The sequence below is a fragment of the Nothoprocta perdicaria genome, unplaced genomic scaffold (genome assembly GCF_003342845.1).
Source record: "Nothoprocta perdicaria isolate Ctin4 unplaced genomic scaffold, notPer1 scaffold_363, whole genome shotgun sequence".
Taxonomy (NCBI): Eukaryota; Metazoa; Chordata; class Aves; order Tinamiformes; family Tinamidae; genus Nothoprocta; species Nothoprocta perdicaria.
This window is the reverse complement of record NW_020455603.1, coordinates 429602-441356: the sequence shown is the minus strand read 5'-3', so window position 1 is coordinate 441356 and position 11755 is coordinate 429602. Positions and strand designations below refer to the sequence as shown.

The 11755-nt window shown below is 37.0% G+C and overlaps 1 long non-coding RNA gene across 2 annotated transcripts in view; it reads right to left on the bottom strand.

The window, feature by feature from the left end:
- Positions 1–781: 781 nt before the first annotated feature.
- The window catches only part of LOC112951695, a 68467-nt gene continuing 57493 nt past the window's right edge, over positions 782–11755 (bottom strand). The window contains exons 3-5 of one of the 2 annotated variants that reach the window (XR_003250260.1): positions 7846–8076; positions 2896–2980; positions 782–893 (exon numbers count right to left, since the gene is read on the bottom strand). This is a non-coding gene — a long non-coding RNA (uncharacterized LOC112951695). The remainder of the gene's footprint in view (positions 894–2895; positions 2981–7845; positions 8077–11755) is intronic. The other variant, XR_003250261.1, reaches the window with a different exon arrangement.

The window sequence follows — 11755 nt, the reverse complement described above, 5'->3', positions numbered from 1 at the left end:
GTTAAATGAGTTCATAAATGCATGAATGATGTGGGATTTGTGAGATGTAATTTGTGGGAATCAGAATTGGCTGTTATTGTCTGCTGTCTTGCCATTCCTGACTTCTGGATTGCCTGATTAATTTTTATTTGAGGGGTTCAGCCTTTAGATTTCCAAATTAAGGATAAATAATATTAAATTTGCTATATGGATGTTTAAAAAGGCTTCTGCTTTTCTTTTCCTTTCTTTCTTTCTTTCTTTCTTTCTTTCTTTCTTTCTTTCTTTCTTTCTTTCTTTCTTTCTTTCTTTCTTTCTTTCTTTCTTTCTTTCTTTTTTTGCTTGACAGTTATAAATTGAGGTAATTATAGTATGCTATTCAGACATAAAACATGGTTTCATTTCGAGTCTTAAATAGTATTTGGACTGCAAGATTCCCTGATGTGTAGGCACTGAGTGAGTCATTCAAAACTGAATAGATTTTAAAATAAAACTAGAAATTCATTTAATGAGACTGTCTTAATAGAAAATCAGTCCAAAAAAAATAATTCTGCCATAGAAAAGATTCTACCCATCCAAAAAATTGATTCATTTTCTTAGTGTTTTCAAATGTCATTAAAGGTTGTATTTGGTTTAAAGAGTTGTTAAATGCCTCACAGGTTTAAAACAAAACCTTGCACTTCTACATTGATCCAAAGAATCCACTATAATTTTGAAAAATTGTCTTGGCTCATATTGTTTTGCTTGCTTTCCACTTACTCCTTTTGTGGTGCCTCGGCTCTTATGACACCCCAACCAGTGGCTGCATGAACAGATTTGCTCTGAAGTCACTTGTGATGGCGGAGGGTGACTAACCAGCAGAAATGGATTATTTCCTTGGCAACAGCAGTTCAGTTTTCATGGAAATGTTCAGGGAGCTATTGATAGAGAAATAGACAAAATGGAACTCTGACTTAGTGGAAATTTTGCAGACGTCGATGGAGAACTGAATGACTTTGATGTGTAGAAAGTGAAGCTGTATGTTCAAAAAACTTCAAAATTTGGGTTAAAATTACCTAATCCAATAGCTAAAGCACAGAAATAGTTAACTAGGATAGATACTCTCAGGGACCACACCAGAAGAATGAAACTTTCTATGGAAAGTCTTTGTGGGAGACTTCAAAGGACTTTTACAAGAAATAAGGACTTCTGCAGACTATCTCTGCTTTCAGTTCAAAGCACATTTCTTTGGTTTTATCTTCCCTGCTATTACAGATGTGGATGGATATAGGTGTCTGTATAAATTATATTGAAGGAAAAATTTAGATCAAAACCCTGTACATACTGCGAAAAAGTATGAAAAAAGCTCATCATATGTAATCTTACAGTACATATTATAATAACAAATGCAATGAAAGAATTAGCGGAAGATATCAAATGACAATTTCTTCAGACAGCTTTACCTCTGACAAGTTTGCTTGCTCTGAGTGACCCCAAAATGCAATATATTCTGCAGCATGTGGGAAAAGAATCGGAAGAGAGTAACAGAGGAACCGAGAGGGATCTGAGAGTCCTGATTGACACCAAGTTAACCAAGAGCCAGCAGCATGCCCTTGTAGCCAAGAAGGCCAATGAGATCCTGGCCTGCATCAGGAGGAGTGTTGCCAGCAGGCTGAGGGAGGGGATCCTGCCCCTCTACTCAGCTCTGGTGAGGCCTCACCTGGAATACTGTGTGCAGTTCTGGGCTCTCCAGTATAAGAGGGACATGGAGCTTCTAGAGAGGGTCCAGCAGAGGGCAACCAAGATGATTAAGGGACTGGAACATCTCTTGTGATAGGAGGGCTTGAGTGAGTTGGGCCTGTTTAGCTTGGAGAAGAGAAGGCTGAGAGGGGATATGATTAACATGTATAAGTTCAGGAAGGAGTCAAGCTCTTCTCATTGGTGACCAGTGACAGAACAAGGGGTAATGGGTATAAGTTGCAACACAGGCAGTTCCATCTCCAGGTGAGGAGGAACTTCTTCACTGTGAGGGTGACAGAGCCCTGGAACAGGCTGCCCAGAGAAGTTGTGGAGCCTCCTTCTCTGGAGATCTTTAAAATCCACCTGGATGCCACCCTGTGCCACATGCTCTAGGTGTCCCTGCTTGAGCAGGAAGATTGGACTAGATGATCTCTAGAGGTCTCTTCCACCTTAACCATTCTGTGATTCTGTGAAATGGCATTGACACTTAAGTGGGAAAAGGTTGCTTCATGCAAATTGTTACATAATCTGCATGTCTTTTCTTTTTACAGAACAGCCTCAAGGAACAGTGACATTGGGTTATATGTCTTAATAGACACCAATTCATGGGCTTCCTGCCAATGGGTTAAGTGATGTTGTTTGGCCTTCTGGTTCAGAGAAAGAAATAGTCATCTTTGAATAATAGATTTTTCTGAGGTAAAGAAAGAGCAGTCAGCTGAAGTGAGAAAAGTGAAGGTGAATAAAATAGAGAAGTAAAAACTGAGATCTGAGATACTGTCTTCTTCGTCTTACCTGAGCATTTAGTTTGAGGTGTTTTGTTTTTTTTTTTTTTTTTTTTTTTTTTTTAATTCTGGAAAGGATTTCTCTGAAAGTCTATTTTCAAGAGAAGGTATTATTCTACTATAGTATATATTTGGATGTATTTGCCACTGAGCTTTTGAAGGATTTCTAGTAGCGTCCTATGAGGAAAAAAATGCTTGTAATTGTTAGTGGAAAATATCTGACAGCAAGGTCAAGTGAGCCACAAAGGAGGTGACATTCATTGATTAAGCTCCTGCTACAGCATGAAGGAAGTTGACCAAGAAAAGCATACTGCCATTCAAGGATTTAGTCATATTTTCCATAGCAATAGTGTACTTTCATGTATGCTAAAGAATAGAAATGAATTTTAATGCTTATCAGGCACTTATGCTATCTTACATGAAGCCAGATTTGGCAACCCCTCCTGCAGCTGTTGCGAACAAGTCCAGCCAATCATCAGTACTTGTGTGCTTCATTCATCCCTCTGTAAGAGAAACAGAGAAGCAATAGACTCAGAACATTTGCGGATTCAATTTTAACAAAGTGGATGATTTTCTTTGCAGAGCCAAGTCTTTTAGTTTGTTGCAGGATTTTTTTTTTTTTTTTTTTTTTTTTTTAATAATTTTGGCAGCGCAGTTGGATAGAGATTGCTGCCTTCAAAAGGACAGAAAGGAAAACAAAAATAGTTTCCTAGGTTCTAACAACCTCTGAGCCACATCAGTGTCTTCTAAGGGGGAAAAAGTATTTGCAAAGACAAGTTCTTCAATCAAAGCTATCAGAATCACACCTGTATGTTTCTCTCCCATACCACCTGGTAGCATGTCATTAACTCCAAATGTCATATAAGGCAACTGCAGTATTGTCGAGTATATAGCCATGTTTTCAACTTTCTGGAGTATTCTAAAATATTATAATAATGACTAGCAACATTAGTAACAGTTAAAGTGAGAGTAGTGGATTCTTTAGCAGTCTGTAGTAACTTATACATTTTGTAAAACACAGCTGCAATAACCCATTGACTTAAAACATTTGGTGTGTGTTTCTTGAATGACTTCACTGAATTATTGGTACTGAATGTAACTTCCATTCCATGAGGCAGCTTTCGACATGTTTGTGAGCTGCCAATATTGATGACACCTTAAAGAGACCTTAATTGTTTTATAGTCATTATCCCTTATGATTCAATAGAAGTGACAAGCACGAAGTCTATAATCTTATTCAGCTCCTCACATTTAACTCAATCAAACTCAGGTTTGATGGTTATCTGCAAGATTGTCCTGTCTAGTCATCTAGGCAGTACTCTCATGTCTATTAACAATTCTTACTCTTTGTATTTACATTCAGAGTGAATATATAGATATATATAGATATCTATATATATATATAGATATTCAGATGCTTACATACTCCCAACAGTGAATTATAATCTATTGCTTAAAGATAAATAAATAAATAAAGAGATTACTTAGCCATCAGAAAGACAATCTGATCTTTTGTCATTTTTGTCATTTGATTATTTTACCAAAAATCTATTTTACTGCTGTTGCTTTAGGGGAAAGGAGGAAGCTCCCTTTGCCTTTTTGGGGAAATTGGGCTGAGGGCCAGATACATGCCAGCCAGGTCCAGGGTACTTTGATTGAACAACTCAAGGCATAATGCACGTATCGCAAAAGTGTGTGCAAATTTTAAGGTGTCCTTTTCTGGTGGACAACTAAACTATCCAGATTTGGACAATGAAATGAACATTTTTCATTCTGCTTTACTGGCAAAAACCTTAGACAAGTTTTCAAAACAAGATAGATATTTTGAAAATTATTTACAATAAACTATAAATAGCCTTTGGTTCATTTTCCTTTATAGTCATTTACTCCTACTTATTCTTTGTCACAGCTGCAAGTATCTTCCATATCTCCCACATTTCACCAGTAGGAGATACAATGTTCCATGTAAGTAGATTGCACCACTCATTCTCATCCCCTTTTGAGGATGCTTAGACATGCTGGAGTAGAGGTGAGGGGATTTTTTGGTTAGAGGCCATCTTATTAAAAACTATCTGTGAGTAGTAGTGCTGCATCAGATAGCTGATATGAGAGTGAAGAATTTGTCTCCCACAGGTTTGTTTCAGAAAGATAGGGACTGCTCTGATTCTCATGCTGGTAAATCTATAGATTAGATCTAGAGTTAAAAAAAAAACAGTGAGACTAGAGTAGCTGCAAGCTTCACCTACTTCAGTTACTTGGAAACTGTTTCAGAGAATTGCCTTTTTTAACTATTAAATATTTAGAATACAGGTAACTGTGAACTTAATGCATTTTTTAGCCTGAATGTTTTTGTACATCTGAAATGATTTTATGTGAAACAATGTTTTTGACATTTTTCTAGTATATCATTGTGTATCATTGAAAGATTGTGTGCAACGGTGGTACTTTAATGCTGGCTATTCACTTTAGATCACAAAATAAACCATGTAGATAAGGAAATTTAAACATTTTAAAATACAAGGGGTAGCTTGAAACACAAGGGAAGACGAAGGTGCAGAAGAAAAGTTGTGAAACAAAGAAGGGTAGTGCATAAGAAATAAAACCTAACTAAATGTTATCCTTTTTTTTCCTCCCTCAGAGTCCCTTTGTACCAATATTTGCTTGACTTGGACAAAAGACATATGCCTCTCTGAATATCCAAAGGACATCAGCATATATTGTGTTTGAATGACCCTTTGCTGACCTACTTGGTCTTCAAGCTTTGGCTAAAGACCATCTTTCTGCCCTGTCAGTTATAAGCGTGATACACATTTCTTGTCCTGTTTTTTCCTAGACATCAGCCTGCAACCTGTTGTGAACTCTTGGCTCCTATGCTGCTATGATACCACGCTGCTGCAGCTGCTTTGCTTCTTTCCAGTAATCTGCCAAAGAGATGAATAACTGCATCAAAATCTCAGCTAATATAAAGTATCCAATTGATTCTACTTACCCCCACAAAATAGTGAACTTGGATACTTGCCAAATGATAAATGCAATGGAAAATCTGAAGGTACAAATGGAACAATCTAACCAAGTGTTGGCACAATGACTGGAAATCATTTTGTTACTGTAAACTAATCTATAACATTAGTGTTTTGATGTCATTGGTGCCACCACACTGCTTTCCATCTCACTGGCTCTGCTGCTCTTTGCAAGGGCCTTGCTTTAGAAAGCTGTTGTGACCTGTGAGCTCTTTCACAGAAGCAGAGAAAAATCATCTTTCTAAATGATTATTATAAGTGCATTATTATTTTTCTCACAAGGTTATCATTTCCACTGAATTGGTAAGCCACCCACAGGGCTGGCTCTACAGCTGTCATAACCTTAGCATAAATCTGTTAAATCAACTGTGTTGTATTGAGTTATCCTGGCAGAGAATTGAATTTATTTGTGGAGCTATTAATTGCTCTTCTCATATTCACATCTCCCTTAAAGATTCTACACAATGACCAACCTTCTCTACTTGATTTTTGACAACTTTTTTCTGAGTGAAAAAGAATTTCTTGAATTTTCTAGGCCTCCATCTTTGTCATCAAGGTCATCTAGGCCTTGAATTTTCTAGGCCTTCATCTTTTCACCTAAGCTGACAATGTCTGTAGCTATTGCTCAGAAAGGTATATTTGTGGAGGCCCACTTCAAGGACGGCAATGCAGTGTCTATCAGCAAGCAGGATGCCTTGTAATAGATAACCATCTTCAAGGATGGCAGTGCACTTGTTCCATCAGCAGACCAAAATCAAAGTCAGCTGTCCGGCTGCTGTGTGACCATGAAGCTGATTAGATAGTCCTGGTGTAATTTTTAGGAACTGTGTTTCATTTGCTTTTAGGCAAAAATGGTATTGTATCCGGGACCTTATAGGTAAGCTTACAAAGGATTGGATGATATCCTCAGATATGTGAATCTGGCACACCAGGATTGGCAGAACACATATGTAGCGTATGTCTGTGGCTCACATGATCACTCTTGTAAGGTATATAAGGGCTTGCTGATTGATTACGAAATAAATGCTATTGGACCATCCAGCCGGTAGCCCCTGCTCCTCAATGCCACCGCATAAAATAAAATAAAATAAAATAAAATAAAATAAAATAAAATAAAATAAAATAAAATAAAATAAATAAAATAAATCTTAACAGAAATTGTAAATTTGCTTACATTGTTAGTAGAATGTCTTAAAAAGAGAGTCCCATTACAAAGGACGAGGCAGTGTTGCTTTTACTTTTTTTAACTTCTAGGTCCAATTTAGATATTTTAGAGCTCAAGACTACGGAGGAAATGAGTTTTCTATAAAGTCACCCAGGGCTATACTGCTCAAAATCATAGGCCAAAAAAGGCTGCCTCCCTTAATAACATATTAAAGATACTTAATATTAGAATGCTATTTAATATGAGAGTAAAACTTCAGATAGAGTCAGCTCATTAGCACAGATTTTCTCAAAAGGGGACTTGAGTCAAGTCGGCAAGGCAGATGGCTGTGGTCTCACTTTTTTCCCTCCTCTGTTGAAGGTGCCTTAAAATATGGAAAGCTTCTCTTGCACCACTTGCCATTGAAAGATTGAATCCTTTTTCTTTCTCTAGTTCAGTATTCAGCACAAAGAGAATACCTCTTACTTGTGAAGAGTCTTGTAAGCTGAGAGCAGGAGAATGGCTTATGTCAATGCTAGAAATCACCCATGCAGACAGCAATTATTTCAATTTATTTGACCAGAATTTGTTAGAACCTGCAGCTGTGAACATTTTTCTTTCTATTCTTTAGACAGTCAAGCATGTTATTCTTGACATATATTTCATTATGCATTCATGTATATTCCCATGGATTTTCTTCCGGTGGGCAAGTCACTTTGGTTTGGTTTAGATGTTTCTCTGAAAAAAAAAGTACTAGCAATGCTTTTAGGGATTTCTAGATATTCCTTGAATGAAATCCAACATTACACAAAACAGAGAATTATGATCACTTTTGTGCCTCCACACCTAGTTCCCATTCCCTTTGGGAATTTGGAACTAAGTGGTCACTCCTAGTGATGATTTATCACTATTGTTAAAATTGTTAAAATCGTAAATTGTTAAAATGATTCATGTTTCTAGAAAGTAAATATATTTTTATTCAGGAAAGGCGAAGATTGTAACAAATGGCTTTTGATAAGCCTTCTTTGGGAAGTTCTGCTTACAAAATATTTATACCACTCTCTTCAGTGTGAAATGGTCTATTCTGAGTTGATAGTTTCAGTATTAGTATGGGGCAAGGGGACATGTGGATTTCTGACTAGCTTGGTTTTTTATTAGAGAAGGCATAGGGTCAGATTTTCAAAAGCATTTAGTTTTGACCTACCTCTGTGCCTATCAGATGAAGTGGAAGAAAAAAATAAGATAAAAGGAAGGATGCTTGATGGCCATGCTTTGACGTATTTAGGATAGGAACTGTGTTTTACTGTGACTTCATACAGTGTGTAACACAGTATTGATAGTGATAATTAATTGAGATCTCCAGGTGCTATCGTATTATACACAATCATTTACTTAGCAAATTAATTTAGTCTCTTCCGTGGACTGTGGTTGTCTCCTGTGAAGGCAAAGAGAGCAAAATGAGAACATTGATCCATTGCTGCCTATATATTACATTATGCTATAATTTTAGGAGAAGACGTATAAGGATTTCGAGTGCAGTTATAGTACAGAATCAAATCTGAAATGTCGTATGATTTTGGAGAGCCATAGCTGCATGCTCAGCTTAGTCTTAGTGATGGTGTCCACTTTGTGTCCCAAAGGTTGTAGGGGACGACTGGGTACAAAATCCATCCCAAGACACAGTTCTGCTGTTTATATCGCATAGCCTTAATCCTTATAAGCCTTAAAGTCAGACTTTTTCCATGAACCAAGAACAGTATTCAGAAGAGTACATTTATAAGTCTGTTTGTGAGAGAATGTTTGTAGTGAGAACCCAAAAAGAAAATAAATGGTCATGATCTTTTAAGATTACTTCAGCATTCTTTTATCCTTTTGCTAGAGAAGCAGCAGGCCCTCATGCAAAACACACTGAATAAATCACAACATGTTTGGTATTCACTGTATGGAAACAGTACATGACTGATTGTCTCTGTTCCAGTTACTGTGACATTGCCAGTGGCTTTCCACTCTCCAAGGTGGTGGCTTGCCAGCAGTAGAAACTAGATCAAGATTGCAGAGGCCAGTACAATCTCTGTAGTAAGGGAAGACTATAATCCGGTCACACTAGTCAGGAAACAATTCCCTACAGATTTGTCATTGGTCTGAGTAGGACATCACCCAGACAGGGTGACTGCAATGTTTCTTGCTGGCAAAAAAAAAAAAAATCAAAAAGGGACGAAGGGATAAGTTGGTCCTCCAACTCCTAGTGAGTCAAGCTTGAACAGAAAGTCAACTGTGTGCTCTGAAGTAACTACCATGGACCTGCTCCACATTTCTGACAACATCAGGCTTCCCAAACAAGAGTTTACATGGATGTTAATAGGCTGAGGTGGGCAAGGCTCCTGAGAGAGGTCAGAGTGGGACATTATCTGCTAGAAGGGCCTGTCAGGTATGTGGAGACATGGATTATAGGATGTCTGGAGAGGTCAGAGCTGTTTTTACTGAAGCACAGAGGGAGTACAACTATTGAGAGCAAGAGACAAGCTAAGGCAATGCGGACACAACTGTCTCAAGCTGCTTAGCTGGCAAAGCTCAATCTGAACTTGGCATTTGATGCTGAAGCAGCAGTATAGATTTGGCCTATGGTCCTCTGGGGAGCTTCTGCATTTGAAGTGAAAGGGAATGGAGGGTGAAATTCAAGCAGATTTTTCTATTTTATGCTTTCTCTGGAGACTAATCCATCATCCCTGCCAGAGCTGGTTTATCCCTGCATTTTATAGAAGTATATACACAAAGCAAATGCTGCTGATTGCAGCAATAGTCAGGTAAATTCTAAATACCTCCCAGGGAGGAAAACCCCCAATTCCTTTTAGGATGTCTCCATTTGCTCTTGAAAATGACATAAGTTAAGCCCTGTAGTACAATAATTTCAGGAACACACTGTAAGCAGTTTCAGAGATTGTACCTAGTCTAAGCTGGTTTATCAGGTAAAATATCCTTTCTCTTGGTTGCAACTATGAGAAATCCTTTTGTTCTAAATGCATAAGCAAATGAATAGATTCTACAGTCCTTGGAACCTTCCTCTAGGTCATGCACCTTATTACAGGCCAAGAGAAGTCTTTTTGTGAAAACCTCTCTTTAAAATGTGGTGAGGCGCAGAAAGCTGTCAGAACACAACTGGGCCCATGGACCCATAGCATTCCTGGTAGAGCATTCAACTTCCAGTGCAGTCCTTGTCCCCCCATATATCATGAATCTCAAAGTAGCTTTTGATTAATCTGTCTGGTTTCTACCTTTCTGCTTCCCAGATGAAGGCAAGACCCAGCAAATTTACACTGAGAATCTCCTTGGCCCTTTGTAGAAAGTTTTATCTCAGCTCTTTCTTGCTCATCCTCAGCTCTCATCCATTTTTTTGGATGCCTGCAGGCAGATGCATTTTATTGTTGTGTATCTCATTGCCCAGTGGCTGGCCATTTGAGTAGAGATACCAGCAGCTTAGCTGTTGGTGCCTTAATGATGCAGCCAAGCTGCCTGGCTAATGACCCAAGCTCCCTCCACAGTCAGAGAAATACTCCTGCAGAGAACAATTCAGGTCACCTTGGTTAAGTTCTTGTTCTGAATCACCCTCCAGAGGAGCCCGTTTGTCTCCATTAATTATATAGGGAGTCTAGGAAACCTAACCGTCTAATGTAAGTTGGCCAGTGAAGTTAGGCACTGCAAGAAACTCTCTTTAATCTATGAGCTCCTAGAGCCTCCTGTCTCCCTGCATAAATGTGTAAGGCTTTTCTTATTAGAAGAAAAATCAGGATAAATTTTATAATACTTGACTTCAAAAATAAAATCACTAATCAGACTCACTTTTTCTTAAAGTGCACTTATGAAAGAAAAAGAATGTATAGCTTTCCAACACACTCATGCTAATATGCACAATCACTGCTAATAATGAGGGCAACACAGCTTCATTCCTGTGATTGCCTTTCATTTTCCCATGTGTCTGAGCTCCATCGTTATTCTGACTGTCATATCTGTTATTTATTAACATAGAGAGACATTAAAATGCAATTTCTTCATCTATGTGTTTCTTTCCTAATTGCATGCTATTTAATGCTCAAAGAAATTCAGCAATGATTGTCTTGATTTTCCTCAGTTGCATAGATGCATATGAGTTTATATTTAACTAATGCTTTTATGTTTTTCATTTTTATTTATGTGAACCTTCTGCACTACTTCATTATACTTTTTACCTGTTAGCTGTTTATATTTTCTTTTTATTTAGCATGCATTCAATCTCATGATTGATTTTTAAATTTAAGAGCTTTCTCTCCTGAGACATTAGGAGAAAGAAGAGACATTATGTGCAATATTTCTGCAACATAATACAAATTCTTTGGTTTAAGTATATTTTTTTAAAAAAAAGTTTTCCTCTTAATTTGGCTATTAGAAACAATTACTTCCATAGAAATTATTAGCTTTCTTTTAGAGGTGAATGAAAAACAGCTTTTTATTTCCATAAAAAAGAGTTGAGACTTTGAAATAAACCTCACTGAAATAGTTTAGGTTAGGCAAAACATGTTCCTTTTTTGATCTTATCATTATTTTTGATATATTAATTTTAAAAGTGAATTTTTTTCTGACAGCTAGCTACACGTGCACACACACACACACACACACACACACAGAACAGAAACCTAGGTTACTTTGAAAATGTTAATGTGTGGGACTTTTTTAAAAAATATTTGTATGTACATTTCTAAACTTTCTATTTCTTCTTAGTTAAATATATCCTGAAAAAGAGGGAAGGAAAAATTGCTTCAGAGACAAAATTAGGATCATTATATTTGTACATTTTGTATATTTATGTAGTCATTACTGATGATGTTTGCAATTTTTTTTTTTTGTATTTTTCTTCTTTTTTTTATCAGTGATCCTTTTTCAGTGGTCATGCTGAGAAATAATTTAGTCTATTACTCTGACATCATTCTAGCAGAGCTGATCAGAAATTTTGATTATTGAAATATAAATTTTAAAATTTGCAATTTAATCAGAAAAAAATATAGAAAAGGAATTAGGAATAATAACTTTGTGATTCTTCTTATAACAACATCTTGAAAAGTTGGTAGAAAATTCATTTAAAG